Genomic DNA, 17,530 nt, shown 5'->3' with positions numbered 1-17,530 from the left:
AAGTGAGGCACCAAGGGATTAAAGAAAGTTGCAGAGCCAACATTCAAACCCAGGCTTTCTGACTCCACGCTCACAACCACCACAGCACACATTGTACTTCCTTCGCAATTTCATCACAGGCATCGATCAACTTGACTTTCAGTCCTTGACTGGAGAAGTAACAAACAGTGTGTCTTCTCTCCTCTTAGAATAAATCTTGATGGGACTCCTCAAGTGGTGACTTCTGGTGGGGAGCTTTGCTGATCCCAACCATAAAACTAGTTTCCAGTAGGAGGAAGGAAGCATAGCCAATGGTGAGTGATAAATGGGTGGGATATTGAATGTGAACAGAGCATTAAGTGAGTGACAGCAGCTGCCTTGTTCATCTTTTACCTGCTTCCTCTCCTTGTAAAGTATTCACCCTACTACATTTTAATGAAAAGCCTGGCTTGGGCCATGATTTACTGGCTTTCTTAAACATGTGTCTCTCAGACGTGTGCCTGCAAGATATCCTTTCTCCTGACCTTGGAAGTTCAAAAGCAGAGTCAGGCTCATCCCTGCAGTGCCGTAGGCAGTTGCTAGGAGATGGGATTTCAGTGGGTAAGAAAGGTTCTTCCCTAGGAAAAAAAAGGAAGGGGAGAGCCAACTCTTCCTGCTCTAGGAAGCCTCAAACTCCTCTAAGAGGGAAAAAAGAACTTTCACTCCACAATGACAGATGAGCCTTATGTGCAAAAGCTCACACACAAAAAAATGTAATGACCTCAATTCTCATTAAAGAGCTAATATCAAAGCATTTCCTGATTGTCATTATAAATTGAAGAGTAAACATGGGACTAGGGCTCCCACAGAAGAAGGGGAAGGGGTAGGATAACACCCAGTTCACAGATAAGGCCTCAAGCACCCTCCCTCCCTCACCTCAACCTCAGGACTCAGTACCTTGCCTCTGGGTCTTCCTACAATGTTCCCTTTACCTGGGACCCTCTCCCTCCCCAGTCTTTACCATGAAAATTTGTTCTGCTCATCATCCAGTGCCCTGCTTGAACATCTGTTTGTGTATCTTCCCACACTTCCCACATAGCTCACCCATTTCTGCTCCTGTAGCACTTTTACATCCTTTTATCATAATTATTCATATTTTTAAAAAAGGGGAGAAGGAAGAAAAGAAGGGAAGGAAAAAGGCACCACATGCCTTATTTCATGTCAGTACTATTGTGAGGTACACACTATTATTTCCAAATGACAGATGAAGAAGCAGGCTTAGAGATGTTTAGTAACCTTCTCAAGGCCACAGGGAAAATATACTGCAGAGTAAAGACTCTACCCTGTAAACCATTTAATCCAACCTGGCTCTTAAGCCCCCTTCCTTATCAGAATTTATCATTTGCACTTCATGGTAGTCTTTCCTGGTAGATTATGAACTAACTCCTTGGAGCAAGAATCCTAATTGAGAGCTTCATTTCCCACCACACCCAGCTCAGTGCACGGCACAGACTAGGTAAAGGTTTGCTGAAGGGAAGAGGAAGGAGAGACAGGAGAAAAAACAAGGAAGCAAAGAAGGAAAAAAAAGGGACTCGATGAACAAGGAGACGGGGGAGGGTGTATCTCAGTGCTACAATCCAGCGTGTGCACGCAAAAGTAAACCCAATGAATCCACGCATAGGTGCTGGAGCTCTGTCACCAGGTGGGCTCTAAATTGCAAACAGTAGAGGAATTGCATTAACCTGAAATAGTGTCTGATACAGATTATGCCTCCTATCTACTATGAGCACAACTCTTTTAAGGATATTATCTAATAGCTGGGACAATTTTGCTCTGTGAGAAATGCTGTTTTTTAACAGTCACTGAGTTAGACCCATTTAGTGTGCTTAGGGCTGTGATTTCCAATTGCGTTGCAATTTTGACAGCCTATCAGTGCTTGGCCTCAGGATAGCAGAACCCATCTTTACCGGCACTGTATAGCAAGTTTTTATTGTTGCTGCTTTTGCTGATTACCAACATAAAGTCAGCTCATTGCAAGATTCCAAATGATGCTGAAATGTATACTTTAAAAAATGGAAGTTCCCCTGCCTCTCTTTCCCAGCTTCCGTTCCACCCCTCCCTTGGAAATAACCACAAAGAACCATTGGCATAAATACTAATACATGTGTAGTCTTTTACACAGATGGGATACTACACTTATATACAATCCTAAAACCAGCTTTCCTCATTTGCCAATTTTGGACACCTTCTTGTGCCAGTTCAAAAACTTTTTCATTATTTTTATATTTCCCTATGGAAATGTACCATTGTTTATTCAACCAATTGCCTACTGGTAGTTATTAGAGTTGGCTCTACTTTCCTTTCTATTAAAAATAAGGTTGGCTGGGCATGGTGGCTCACACCAGTAATCTCAGCAATTTGGAAGGCCAAGGCAGGATATCACTTAAGCCCAGGAGTTCGAGACCAGCCTGGGTAACATGGCAGAACCCCATCTCTACAAAAACCACAAAAAATTAGCTGGGCATGATGGTGCATGCCTGTCATCCCAGCGACTTGGGAGGCTGAGGTGGAAGGACCACTTGAGCCCGGGAGGTGGAGGTTGCAGTGAGCTAAGATCATACCACTACACTCCAGCCTCGGGGACAGAACAAGAACCTGTCTCAAAAATAAATAAATAAATAAGGTCATGTCTCTCTAGAGGTGTACATGATGATGTAGACGGTGGCATGGGTGACATAGATGTAGATACAGATGAGATTATATATATAATCTTTATATGGATATATATTATATATAATCATTATATGGATGCAGAGGACATACATATATATCTTCAAATGTTATGCAAATATTCCATAGTCTAGATTTCCGGGGTGAGATTTCTGGGTCAATGTGCATGTACTAACTTAGTTTTAATAGATATGTCAAACCACCCTTGAAAAATTGTACTAATATATACTCCTATCATGTGCTAAAAATGATGAAAAGGTCATTTTTGAAAGTACAATCCAGGCAAATAACTTTTTTCCTAAGAGCTTTGGTTTTCTTTGTTATAAAATTAGAACATCTCTAAGATTCCATGTCTATGAAGAGAAGGTAGAGAGTATTAGAAACCCACTTGGAAATCACTCCTTTAAGATCATAACACTAGTGTTCTGAAGGAATTCAGCTGAACTCCAAACATGCCTCACAGGGATCCCCATGTTTAGAAGCAATAGGGAATACTTTCTGGTTCCACTTCTCCCCCTCCCCAACCACCCACACAGTATTACTAAAACGTCTCATCAAACTCCAGGGCTCCAACCTCAGATAGCTACAGGGGCCAGGGGGTGAGGTCAGGAGTAGAGCAGGTCAGGGTGCCCCAAGTTGAGTGATGTTTCTATCACTATCATCCCAAATCCCAAGTGTTAAGTTGCATCATAGATTTTAGCATTTGTATTATATTTTCATGTTAACTGGCCAAGGAGAAACTAACTTACTAGAGAGAAAGAACATGGTAGGGATTGCACATCACTTCAAGCTATAGGTAAAACCTAGAAGTCAGTATTAATCTTGCTTGACTTTAGCACAAATTGTCTGGCTCTGCTCCTTCCTCTGAAACCTGAAGCCATTTAACTTACTCCTTCCCGGCATCTCCATCACTTTTCCAAGTTCATTTTTAACTCTGATGCTGAGGATGAGAGAAAGGTTCATTCATATAGGTAATAAATGAGCCCCTGACTTTGGAAGAGGGATAATTAGTGTACATTATCACTTGGGCTAATGAGATCAGAGTGGTGCTGTCCGCACCCAACACACCTAATCAAGAATTTAAATTAAGAAGTCCCATTCTCTGTGATTAAGGAGATATTCACTGAAACACTGCACTCTTAATTCTTTTGTATTTTCATTCACCAGCTCGGTATCAAATGTTTTATGACACTGAAAATATGCTTAGTTTAAAAGGAACAGATGCCCAAATCTCCTTGTGCTCATTTAGAGAGACAACCTGATTTTTCTTTATCTGGGTTGTTATCAGCCAGGATTACACACAACACGGAGACATAGAAATGATTCTAACTGAATTTTGGTGAAATTGTTTTTTATGAGCTATATAACCAGAGCTTTAACAAAAATCCTACTGCCACGGGGAAAAAGAAGAGGTTAGACATGAAAGAAGGTATAAAGGGATGTGTCTAAATTCTATCATAAAACCTCCTTATTTTATTTGAACAATCATTCTGGTAGGGGCAGGGAATAAAGTGCCCTTGAATTACCTGAAAATGCAATCCAACAAAACTTTCATGAACTTCTATTCTATGTCTGACCTTTGTAGACACTGCTGCGTAGAGACAGTGCAATCTGGTAGAAAGAGATCAATGTTTTCTTTCAGATCTGGATTCAAATCTTTCTCAACTACCATCTACAAAAAGGCCTTACATAAGACACTCAAATACACTAAGCTTCAGTTAGATTTCTTACTTCTTATAAACTAGACTGCTTTAAAATTGAGAACTTCCCATCAATAGACACCATCAAGAGAGTAAACGACAAGCCACCAATGTGGAGATGCTATTTGCAACAAATGTAATAACAACAGCAAAAAATAATATGCAGAATATATTAAAAATATCCTGCAAATAAATAAGAAAAAGACAAATGATCTAATACTAAAATGGACAAAAGCCTTGAACATTTTATGAAGAGAAAATCCAAATGGCTAATAAATATAAGAAAAGATGCTCGTCTTCATTAGAAATTGGAGAAATGCAAACTAAAATCCCAAGATACTATTTTGCATACATCAGAATGGCCAAAAAAAAAAAGAAAAAAAAAAGTCCAGCAATATCAAGTGGTGGCAAGAATATAAAGCAATGGACTAGTTACCCAAACTAATGGGAGTGAATTTTGTTATAATCATTTTAAAATATTATTTGGCATTAGGTGATAAATTTGAACATAGGTATAGCCCATAACTCAACAATTTTCAAGCTTCAACTTTAGATATCTGCTCTTAGGAAATTCTAGCAAATGTGCACCAGCACTCAATACATGTTTATAGCAGGACTACTCATAGTAATAGAAAATCTGGAAACAACCTAAATGTCTATCAACTATACAGTTGATCATGTGTGGCATATTTATCCAGTGGAATATTATGTAGTGGGGAAAAAAGGAATTAAAGATATAAGACACAATATGTGTAAGCCTCAGAAACATAATATTCTACAAGTTGTAAAATAATAAATATAGAATGATTTCAATTATATAAAGTTTTAAAATATGCAAAATTAAATCATATATCAAACCCACCAGTTTGACTTCAGAACTCATCACTCGTAACACAAGACTATCACCTTCAGTGAGAGTAAGGGAAGTAGAACAAAGGGATACAAAAGTGACCATAGGTGAAGATTTACCCCAAAATCACTTGGACCTCATGAAAAGACAATAAAGAGGTATCTACAGAGTGAAGTGAGTGGATAAGGAGGCCAGGGGAAGAGATAGCAGTGACCTCTATCTCGGAAAATCATGCATGGTAAGCTAGTCTAGCAGGGTTTTGATGACTTTTCTATGCAATATCTTACTGCTTGAGGCCCATTAACCAGAGCTGAAGCGAGCAAACTCTTCCAGGCCAGCATAGTGAGAGAAACACGCCTACCAAGAGCAAGCCTCTAGAAAGCATTAGCTTGTGCCACTCCTTAAGCCCCATGCTAAGTCGCAGTCAAGATTCTCACTCACACCTAGCATGGAGTCCTTCCTTCTCTTCTCCAGTGAAGAAAAGTGGAGAAGAAACAAGCAGGCAGGAAGCACCTGCTATGCTCTGGACATAACACACAGGACCACATCTAATCCTCAGGGCAACCCTGTGCTGTAGTTAAGATTATCCCCGCTTACCAATGCTCAGAGATGTTAAGTAAATTGCTAAGAGCCACAGAGCTAGAAATTGACTAGATTGGCATTTGAATCTAAGTCTACCAGTGCCAAAGCCTCATAATAATCCTGGGCAGTACAAAACCATCTGCAGGCAACTTAACCTCTGGAGGCCACGTTGAATGAGAAAGAGTGGTAGAATAGGCATGGAAGAGAAAATAGAAGAGTATAAAGTGTCAGAAGTGACATCAACTACACAAAACAATGGCTTGTGGCTACATGAAAACCAGTCTCCCCAAAGTGCACCAATTGGAAGAGAACAAACACACAATTAGGAGATTTTCTTATGGGAGATTTGTGAAAGGAAATGGAAACCCAAAGCTAAGAAAGAAAAAATAGTAATAAAAATTATGGATCTCAGAAAAACTATATCCTCTTAATAAATTTTGAAGTCCACAATACTGTATTGCTAATTATAGGCACTATATTTTATAGCGGATTTATAGAACTTAGGGCACTTCAAAATTTGTTAAGAGGGTAGATCTCATGTTAACTTTTCTTATCATCATAAAAACATAAATAAGCTGAAGGGATACTAAGAAACTTTGGTTAGAGGTGTTGGACATGTCTATTACTTTGATTGTGGTGATGGTATCACTGGTGTTTGCATATTTTGAAACTCATCAGATTGTACACATTAAATATGTAAACTTCTTTGTATATCAATTATACTTCGATAAACCTATTAGAAAAGAGCACTCCCACTCTAACTTTTGTTGAGACCAAGAGAAATCATTAATCCTTCTATTTAGATCAGGGTTGTAATACCATTCACCACTGAGCTCTCTACACCAAATCCCTCAAAATAAATCCAAGCACCTCAGTCTGCTCCACTCCTTCAAATTGGAGAAGTTGATAAATTAGCTATCAGAGGCTGTTTCTGTCTCCCTGCTCACCCGATTAATGATAATCTACTGGGGATGAACACAGTGTTCAGGCCTATGTCAGGGGAACATTAAGGGAATTCCAATTAATTCCTCCGAAACTAACTTTCCTTTGACAGATTCCTCTGCAGAAAGCCCCTGCATTTATCTCAGCCTAACAAAGCTGTCATGTGATCCAAAGCCTTTAGAAAAAGCTGCCTTTGACTCAGACCCAGTACTGCGGGTAGAGCCAGTCATGGCAACAGCGTGTCTGGCTGGGATAGGCAGGAGGGTTGTGGTCTTCCTGCCCAACTCGTATCCCAATACTAAAGCCCACCAACACCTCACACATTTCCATGACCAACCAGTCTCTCCATAGCCTTCATTTATTCCCAAGTATTGTTCATTGCTATCATTCGTGTAGTATCCACTCTATCCCAGGCACACGACGTATTGGCTTTTAAGAGCACTGCCTCTGGGGTTAGACTGCCCAGACTGGAAAGCTGACTCTGCCTTTTACTAGCCAGGTGACCTTAAGCAAATTCCTTAACTTTTCTGAATCACAGTTTCCTTATCTATCAAATGACTACAATAAGAATACCTCTACGCACAGGAGAATCACACGATTGAAGCCCCTCAGGCAATACAGGATGCAAAGAAAGCTTCATGGATACTAACAATTTGATTATTATTCTAGTGATCTTGTTTAAACCAATAATCCACTTTACACCTAAAGAAAGCAAACTCAAAGAGGTAAAGCCATTTGCTACCTAAGGATATACAGCTCATTACTAAAAGAGCTGGGTTTCAAATCTACTTCAGGATGATGTCAACAGTAGGACGCATCTTTCTCTAAACTTGTTTTTCTCTTGGATTTTCTTGCAAGTTGTCCTTCTGAAAATGAAGGAAGCCTTCATTTCTGGACTCACTTCTGACACCCTCCAGAGGGAAGCCCCTCTCCAAGAGGTTCAGGATCGATTCAGAATCCAACAGGAGAGAGATACTCCCACAAGACGGGAAGAGTAAGAATGAAGTGTGGTGGCATCACCCAAGAGCTGGGTCACTGCCTGGCAATAGGCAGATCTCATTCACCTTAGCCATTAACACGCAACCCTAGCATGAGCTCAGATCGTCACAAGGAACAGCTCAAGGAAGTAGACTTTCTGAGCACAACCTGGGTCCCAATTTCAGAAGAGCACAATAAAATTTGAGAACATCCAGAGATTGTGAAAATCCAATTTGGGGAATGTAGGGTTTTTGAGGATAGAATAAAAACTTTGAAGGGTAAGCTCTTAGTTTTTAGATGATTTGAATATAAGCCAGTTTTTCCATGGGAAATTTACCCTTAGACTAGTTTGGGGCCATAGGGGGGCAGCCTGGTATTTCATAAATGGTCAACTGCAATATTCAGATATTGGTTGTCATCCTTGTAGGAAGTGGCTGTGGCAACTCTGATTCTACAACTTTGGAAGAAAATTATTAACTTAGAAGTTAATAATTTAATTATAAACTTTGAAGTTTTAACATCAACTTCAAAGGCTAGGAACGGCCCCCAAAAGATCCCAGTTTCCTTGAATAATCTTTATGTTTGGGAATCATACACTTATGCTAAATGTTCCAAATACCCCTCTACTCTTCAACATTGATAAACTCCCTTCTCAAAAAGTGGCCAGCTCTTTCAGGTCTTCTGAGTGACTTTCTTAATATAAACGGCAATAGCATCGTATCCTAAAGCTTATATGGGAGGAAGCTAAGTGAATCATGGCGGATACAAGGGAAGAACGCTATCCTCTGCACATAATCTCTTCAGTTTATCTTTTAAGACCCACTTTAAGTTCCATCTTTTCCAGAAAGCCTTCCTTAATGACCACAGGCATAATAACAGCCAAATAGACCATGAAAACTCTTAGAAATGGACTCAGTTGGCCCCTTGTTCTTTACTATTCTATTCTGTGATGATAATTATAACTCAGTGCTTTATAACATCATCACTGGATGTTAACAAATACATTTATGTTCTAGAGTTCACCGTTTAACTGTCATGTGTGTCTTTTCTCTTTAAATTGATTATAAGCTCACTGAGGAAAAGGGACCATATTTTCCTGCTTTGTGTTCCCTTTTGCCTACTGAGGCTTATGAAATAAAACTGCAGCTTAGTGAGGACTTGCTGATGGGTCACTTGAAAATGACACCATTTGTGTTGTGTCTTGCCAAACTTTTGGTAGTTTTATTAGCTTTTATTGGTCCTATCATGAGTCAAGAAAACATAATGAAACCATTATACCTAGGCTGGAACTTCTAGTTAAAAAAAAAAAGAAAGAAAGAAAAGGTTAATTTTCATCCCTGATAATTTTAGGAGGCCCTTCTCCTAGGAATTCACTTTTACTTGAGTGAGACCAAGGAAAGAGGAAATAGGAACAGTTGTGTCTGGAAAGTGCTGGTGTAGATCTTACAATAACAAGCTTTAAAGGATTCCTAAGATTGAAACCAACTTTGCAAAATTATGACAGTAAGAGAAATCTGACATAGTTGGTTCCATATTGTTTCTGACCTCCAAACTGTCCTTGGTCATTCCTGGTCATAAGCCAAGCTAACTTTGGGAGGAATTTCATTTATAGTTTAACTTGAAAGCAAGAATGACAAGCTACAGGAGAATCCACAAATATTTATGAAAGTATAAATCCATGCATGTGCAACTGAGCTTCATGCCTCTTCGTGGGACCCATGCCCAAAAAATAGAAGTGTTAATATGATCCAGGGTAGAGTTTTCAGCCCTCTGATGTCAAATGGTGAAGCACTAATTAGACATAAAACTAATCCCCTCCCTATTTGGGTGCTGAAACCACCTTTGTGAGACTAATGAGAAGTCGCAAGATAGGTGTAGTTTCTATAATCTCTTATTGCTCAGGGGTCGTATGTTCCTATAGATAACATCACTCTTGTAGAACCTAATACTGGTTTCTTTTGAGATGTTTTTCAGATTCACCCCACCTGGATTTCTGACTCATGACTCAACTGATCCTGAGGCCCCACCCAAATGCAGACTCAGTGCATGAGGATTGTTTTCCATGCCTTTATGATTTCATCCCTAACCAATCAGTAGCACTCATTCTCTAGCCCCTGCTCACCAAATTGTCCATAAAAAAATCTAAGCTCCAAGCCTTCAGGGAGTCCTAAATTAGGACCATTCAAGCCTGGATCTGGTAGCAACCATCTTTCCTGACTATATGAAGGAAAGTAAAGCCATGAGATGGTGGGAGAAAGATAGTCTCCCTGGCATCATTTGAGCCACTAAATCTAGGTATGATGGCATCCTTCTCCAACCCTGTTCTTCCCAGCTGGATTTTCCAGTTTCTAGAGCCATTCATTCTCTTCTCACTTAAGCCAGTATAACTCAGGCTTCTGCCACTTACACAGAAAGAATCCTGACAAACACAGATAGAATATCTAACAAAAACAGAAAACGTACTTCATTAGAATATGAACCATATCTGTCTTGTTGTTGCTATATCTCCAGTGTGAGAAATAAAAATGAAATCCCAAGCCCCCCAGCTGGCTGAATGGACCCCTTCTTGGCCAAAGGAACCCCAGAGTAACCTTGAACACTGAGTTATTGGCCATGATGGGATGATGGGAAGTCAGACACGCCTCATCATATCTTCTCTCTTGCTAAGCAGCATTAGGCTTTCTTCTCTAAGGGCTCAACAGAAACCAACCCTGTCAACAGACTCCAACACCACTAATGTCAACCTACCACCTGACTCTTGTCCCTCCCTTTTGTGGTTTCAACAAAATAATACACAGCATTTCTTTCTGGTAAGAGAACACCAACCATGGAGTGGTTCTGGCCAGCTGATGGAGGATGCATGGTAAGAGTTTCCAGTCCTCTGCTTTGCTTTTTGACATCAGAGGGCCGAAAACTCTCCCCTTGGATTATGCTAACACTGTCATTTTTTGAACATGGGTCCATTGGAGAGGTATGAGGCTCAATTGCACATGCATACATTTCTGCTTTCATAAATATTCATGGATCTTCCTATAGGTTATTGAATATATGTATCTGGCCATCCTGCTCAGCATACATTCCTGTTCCATTTGCCCCTCCCTTGAAGGGTCTGTTTCCAGCTTCTGGCTGAAGGCTATGCTTCCCAGCCTCTCAGAAATGGCCACCTGCAGGCTGCAACCCTTTATGAGAAATAAAGCTCTCCTCTCCAAATTTACGAACTTCATCATTCTTCAGTTTACAAGTGTTTAGCTTGATAATTATTCGGTAAATGAATGTATAAACGTCTTAGGAATCCTAAATACCTCAGCAGATACTGGCCCTGCAGAAAAGAGGCAAAAGGCCCAGCAGACATCTGAATTATCCCCATTTATTCTTTGAGGAAGACTACCCATTTCTTCTCTTTATTCTAGTCTACTTTATGAGATTGTCATGAAAGCATCTGACAATTTATTGGTTAAATACTCCAGCTTCCTAACCTAACTCCTTCTTGGTGATTTACTCAATTTTTAACTATGCCTTGTGATTAGAATGCTTTTTGTAGTTTCTATAATATATGGCTCCAATACCTTTTGGCTCCTTCTTCATCCATCCCTATTCTCCAGCATACTCCAGACCCTCACCAAACTGTAAAGAAGTTTTCTGGTAGGATGTTCACTAGATGTTTTAAAATAACTTCCATTCCCCAAAGTAGAACTCTTCAGCATGGTAACTTAGCAACATGACAAAACACCTCCACAAGCAAAAAGAAGCAGGAAAGAATTGGTCTTTTGTCATACTTACTTATTTGCAACAAGTGTGTTACTTACTGATAAGCAAAATAAACAAAGAATTGCCACCACTCATATGTTTCCTCTGCTGGTGTTGATAGCGATGTCTGTATACAAAGAGGAGGCCAACAGAGCCCATGTATGCAAGTAGGGTCTGGCAAATCCGCCATATATCTGAATTCCTCAGTTAATTTTTCATCTCCACTCATCCATACAAAATACTGGGGTCTTAAAAAGAGAAAAAATATTTGGAATAAATTTTTAAATGTGATCTTTTCCCTATGCCTTGGCATCAAGTTATGGAATATGAAAGCAAAATGTTCATATGTATTCTGGGCACCAGCCGTGGAGACCTCGCTAAGGTGAGAGTTAATCTATCTGATGGTACCAATACAGTGCTTGGAATTAAGGAAAACATGCTGTGGATGCTCCCTGTGTTTTAGGTCTGCATCCAAAGTTGCTAAATGGCCTTAATGAGTCACTAGGTCATTAGCAGTGGTGATGAGGAAGCATGGCAGAAAGTTGGGGCAAACATCAAGAAGCAGGTACTCCAGATAAGAGGAGTTTGTGAGGCAATGATATTTGTGCCTTCTGAGTTCACAGATCCTTTCTGATGTCACTCCACTGTACCATGGTTATCAGCCAATGAGATCATAAGTGCCATCTCAACGTTTGTTCAAAATCACGTTACACTGATAATGCAATTCCAAAATGTCACCAGAGTGATCTTCCTTATGAGCAGATGACTCCATATCACTTCACTGTTGAAAGTTCTCAAGGAATGCCCACCTCCTACAGGATAGAGGCAACATTTCTTCGCATGGGACACCAGGCCCTTGGTGACATGGGACCTGTACACTCAGCCTTGTTTCTCACCTGCATAGTCTCACACTCATATCTCCAAAAGCACAGGCTTTCTCAACATTTCCACTCATCTCCCAGTGATTTGTCTTTATTCATTGCTTCCTTCTACTTGGCCACCCCACATCACCCTCAGCGGTCAAAGTCATACCCGTCTCCTCTGAATCCTACCCTGACTCCTCTTCGCCCCACACATCCACAGGCTGGGTAAGTTCCCCTTCTTAGTGTTCTATAATACTCTATACCTGCTGCTGTCATTGCATTTGCCACGGGTCATTATAATTTTTCTGTTTACAAACCAGTCTCCTCCACTAGACTGAGATCTCTTTCTGGGTAAGAACCACATCTTAGGCAATTCTGAATCACCAGTGCCAGGCACAGCAATTGATATACTGGAAGCACTCAAAAAGTATTTGTTGAATAATGAATAAATTAACTTCTAATTTTTCCCCAAAGTAAATCATAATTCCCCTTAAGGCACACCCACAAGTGTGTATGTGTGTGTGTGTGTCAGAGAGGGAGACAGACAGAGTATACACATACACATGCATATGAGTGTGTAGGCACAGATACACCTTATTACAACTTTTCAAAAGGAAAGAAAGGAATTATAAAACAAGACAATCTCAGCATTAGAAAGTATAATACCTTGTTAAAGGTTAACCTTTTTCTATATGTACACTAATTCCTTCTGTATCCAACCCAATAATTCATGTCCAACTTGTACATCTTCAGTGACTGATGGAGAACTTACAACCTCCAAAAGCAACCTTTTCTATGCTCAGGCTACTCTGAGTGTTAGCAGGTTCTTGCTTATCATGAGCTGAAATTTGCATGACTGTAAGTTCCACTGACTCCCTGGTCCTAGCTCTGTTTCCTAGAACTACACAGAGCAAGTCTAATCCTTCCCACATGGCAGCCCTTCAAATATTTAAAGAAGGCAAATCTTCTCTTCTCCAGAGTAAACACCACAAATTCTTTAAACTAACACCCAGACATTTGAGTTTGGAGTCCCTCTCACAGTCCTGGTCATTCTTCCTGGACATACTCCAGAATCATCCCTCAGGATCATCTGTTAAAAGCTGTACAAGTACATCTTGATATGAATTCTAATTCTTCAGCTTTAGTGAACATTAAAATCACCTGGGGCACTTGTTAAGAATGTACCTTGGGGGACTCCACCCACAGAGCTTCTGATTTCATGAGTATGCAGTGGATTTTAGGAGTCTGCATTTTAATAAGTTGCTCAGCCACTTTGGATATGGGAGGTCCAGAGACAACTCTTCAAGAAACATTCATTTAAGATGTCACCAATCTGTTTTCTCTTCTGCAAATGGGGGTCAAATCAGTCTTCCTCTCAGATCACAAGGTGAACTGAGACCTAACTCCTAAACTGTTTACAAAATACTGCTAAATATTGAATGCACATTAATAATAATGAAATGGGAATCAGGCATCCACTAAGCCTTCACTTTTAAGCAAAAAAAAAGAGCTGCCAGATGGTGTCCCTTCATGAGAGACTGAGTTAGAAAGGTTGGTCTAGGGGGTGAGAGAGCAGACCTGATGTTCTTCATTGTTCCAAATGGCAGTCTTTAAAGCAACATAAAGATAAATGACCTGCTCTCTCTGTTTTCTGAATGTGTCATGGGAAGTCTTTTCCATTCCATAAATACTTCTATTAGCAAATCAAATAAGCTAGTGAAACAGTTAGGCAGAATCCCAGGGAAAAAACATACCAGTGTTTTTTTCACTTCATTAACGTTATTACTAAATTATTAATTGCCACTGTTGATGAAATCTACTTAAAGAATATATTTAACGAGTCATGGTGGCTCTCACCTGTAATCCCAGCACTTTGAAAGGCAGAGACAAGAGGATTGCTTGAGCACAGGCGTTCAAGACCAGCCTGAGCAACACAGCAAGACCTTGTCTCTACAAAAAATATAATATATGTAAATATATACATTATAATTAGCCAGGCATGATGACATGTACCTGAGGCCCCAGCTACATGGGAGGCTGAGGTGGGAGGATTGCTTGAGCCCAAGAGGTCAAGGCTGCAATGAGCCATGATAATGCCACTGCACTCCAGCCTGGGCAACAGTGGAAGAACCTCATCTTAAAAAAAAAAAAAAAAAAAAAAAAAGAGTATCTTTCTATTTAAGTTGTAGAGAATGAACTATAGAGAGTAAGACAGCATAAAGACATTTCCAGGCAGAGTGGCAGGACTCAAATGCTGCTAAAAGCTCAAACTCCAGAATCAGACAGTACTGAGTTTGAATTCTGGCCTTTCCATTTACACCTTGAAGAAATTACTTAACTCTTTAGAGCTATCATTTTCTCATCTGTATAATGGGATTTTTAATGGTACCAATGTCGTTGGGTTGTTATAAAAATCAAATAATAACAAAGCAACTGGTGTGGTAGAAGGTCCCAACTTATTAGGTGTTATTTATTTCCATATCTATGTATGTATTTATGTGTTTATTCATTAATTTATTGCTTTTTCCTTTGCCATACAATACTGTATAGAATCAGTCATCAAACTACTACTCCACTTCACAGATGAAGACACTAAGGCAAAGGTATGGTAAATCACCATGGAAACAAAATCCAGGTCATTCAGCCACCAGTCCAAAGTTCCATTTCTCACCGTCCTCCTGTCACAGTGTCACCCTGATGTCAACAGAGCAAGGGGAGCTTTTTAAAGCAAAGTGGACTGGTGCCCATCCCGGGGGAGCTAGAACAACATAAGAAGAAAAACTATAGATGTAAGTTTCATTTTCTTCTGTGCATTCATTTATTCCTTCATTTCCCCATTTCATAAATATTTATTGAGCCTTTTTCCAGTGACTTGGGGTAACTGGTGAGTGAAACAAACCAGATGGTCTTTGCTCTTGCTTCACTTAGGTCTCTGCTCAAATGTCACCTCATCAAAGAAGCTTCCCTGACCAGTCATCCTATCCAACAGAGCAGCCCCCTCCCTGCGACACTCCTTACCTGTCTTATGTTTCCTCCATTCCCTCAAATAATATGTTTTAATTTATTTTATTCGCTCATCACCAACTATAGAATAAGGTCAGTGAAGTCAGGGACCTTCTCTAGCTTGTTCACTTTTGTATCCCCAGCTTCAAAATGGTGCCAGGCCTACAGTACATGCTCCACAAATATTTGTTGACTAAATAAATAGAGTGGGCAATCTTGAAGGGGGAAGAGGCAAGGAGGGAGAGGAAGGATGAAGTACTAAGAGGAAAATCCACTGAGGTCGGGCTAGGAAAGATAACCAGCCGTGGAGACCTCCCTGAGGTGAGAGTTAATCCAGTGGCCATGTGCCTCCATGCACAGCCAAGGGAACTACCCTTTAGCCCCCTGAGTTGCCTTATGCCTGTCAGTGACCGTTCCAAACTGTGGCTGACTCCACATTCAACAAGCAGGAACAATTCTCCCCTGTCAGATGCCTCCCAGGACTTAGCATACTGAAGATGCTAAGGGCCGAAATTGCAAGATAGACCAGGCTGGGATGTGATACTTAAACAAAATGCCCTCATAAAACCCACTGCATGCACCACTGAAATTACAGCCAAGAGAGGATTTAAACCTTGGCTTTCAGCTGGAGAAGGCACACAGCTCTGCGATAGTTTGGTTATACTCTAATTAGTCGTTAGCATACAGTGCAGGTGTCAGGTAATCTGCACTTACTAGAAAGAAATCTGCAAGTAGCAACAAGCATAAGGAAATACCAGGAAGCCATGGCAGCCCTTGGAAGAAATCTGCCATACCCTGTGCCAAATGCAGATGGTGCATTGATATAGAACTCAAAGGGTCACAGTGTATTAGAGGCTAGGGTAGGGAAAGTAGATTTGATGATCAGCTAAATAAGTGAAGTCAGTTTCCAAGCCAGCATGTGCAGTGCAGCATCTCTAGGAAAGGCTGCCTTTATACTCCCTATGTGGTGTACCAGGAGAGGGAAGACTTCCCCCGCATCTCCCATTTTACTAAAACACCAGACGGCATAAAGGGATCACCACAGGCTCATAGTAGAAAAGCAAAGCAGGCAGAGCTGGAAAAGCAGCTCAGATAGGGTCAGAGTTAACCACGCAGGGATTATGACACCCTCTACCACCACCACCTCCCCTCCCATCTACCTGAAAATACATTTCCTGAAGTCTTAGCCACAACACCCCATACTCCAACAGCATTCACAACCCGAGATTAAAGCCACCACACTCTACGCCAGAGTCCAAGGATGGTGACCCCGCTCTGATAAATGGTGGACAACTAGCCCAGGTGACTCTCCAACTCTAAACCTCTATTTCCTCATCCCTTTCATTGCTGGTAAACAGCATTATAAAAGCCAAAGTACAGAGTTTTCAGGAGAGATAACAATTTCATACAAGATAATTCATATTAAGCCATCAGCACTCTATCTGGGATTCATTTATAAGATTAGCTTTGAAAAACCTATGAGGTTGAATAAATGAAACCAAGAACAGGTAAGTTTTAATGAAAATTCAGAGGACTAAAATGTGGTCCACTGCTGGGGAGAGCAGGCCTAGGCACCGGCCCTAAGCAGTCTTAGATGACAGAACAACACTGGGAAGCTGGAGATGGGCCCAAAGAGGGAGGCACAAATCAGAAAAGCATCACCTTCTTCTTCGCTTTGCCAATAGCATGCCCTTCCCTGCACACCCTCTTTGGGCCTCAGTCTTTTCATCTACAAAATGGGCATAACACAAACCACTTGTTAAGGTTGGGTAAAGATTAAGTTAAGGAGGATTTGTCAAGCTGGTAGAGAGCTTGGTACAGAGTAGACATTCCATAAATAAGTGCGACCTTCTCTTTCCTTCTCACAGGAGTGGCTAATTTAAAAAAAAAAATCATAATAAGACGATGACAGAGTAAGCACACAGAAAGAAATCTGAACCCTGAACAATGAAGGCTAACTTTTTTTTTTCTTTTTTTTTTTGAGACGGAGTCTCACTCTGTCACCCAGGCTGGAGTACAGTGCTGCGATCTGGGCTCACTGCAAGCTCCGCCTCCCGGGTTCACGCCATTCTCCTGCCTCAGCCTTCTGAGTAGCTGGGACTACAGGTGCCAGCTACCATACCTAGCTAATTTTTTGTATTTTTAGTAGAGACAGGGTTTCACCGTGTTAGCCAGGA

The 17,530-nt window shown here is 40.6% G+C and overlaps 1 long non-coding RNA gene across 1 annotated transcript in view; it reads right to left on the bottom strand.

The window, feature by feature from the left end:
- Positions 1–11,374, bottom strand: part of LOC134758465 (uncharacterized) — an 80,069-nt gene extending 68,695 nt beyond the window's left edge. The window contains exon 1 of the long non-coding RNA XR_010133680.1: positions 11,307–11,374. This is a non-coding gene — a long non-coding RNA (uncharacterized lncRNA). The remainder of the gene's footprint in view (positions 1–11,306) is intronic.
- Between the last annotated feature and the right edge of the window lie 6,156 nt (positions 11,375–17,530).

The sequence above is a fragment of the Gorilla gorilla genome, chromosome 4 (genome assembly GCF_029281585.2).
Source record: "Gorilla gorilla gorilla isolate KB3781 chromosome 4, NHGRI_mGorGor1-v2.1_pri, whole genome shotgun sequence".
In the NCBI taxonomy this organism is placed as follows: Eukaryota; Metazoa; Chordata; class Mammalia; order Primates; family Hominidae; genus Gorilla; species Gorilla gorilla.
The sequence above is the reverse complement of the archived record's forward strand: the minus strand, read 5'-3'. Positions and strand labels throughout refer to the sequence as shown.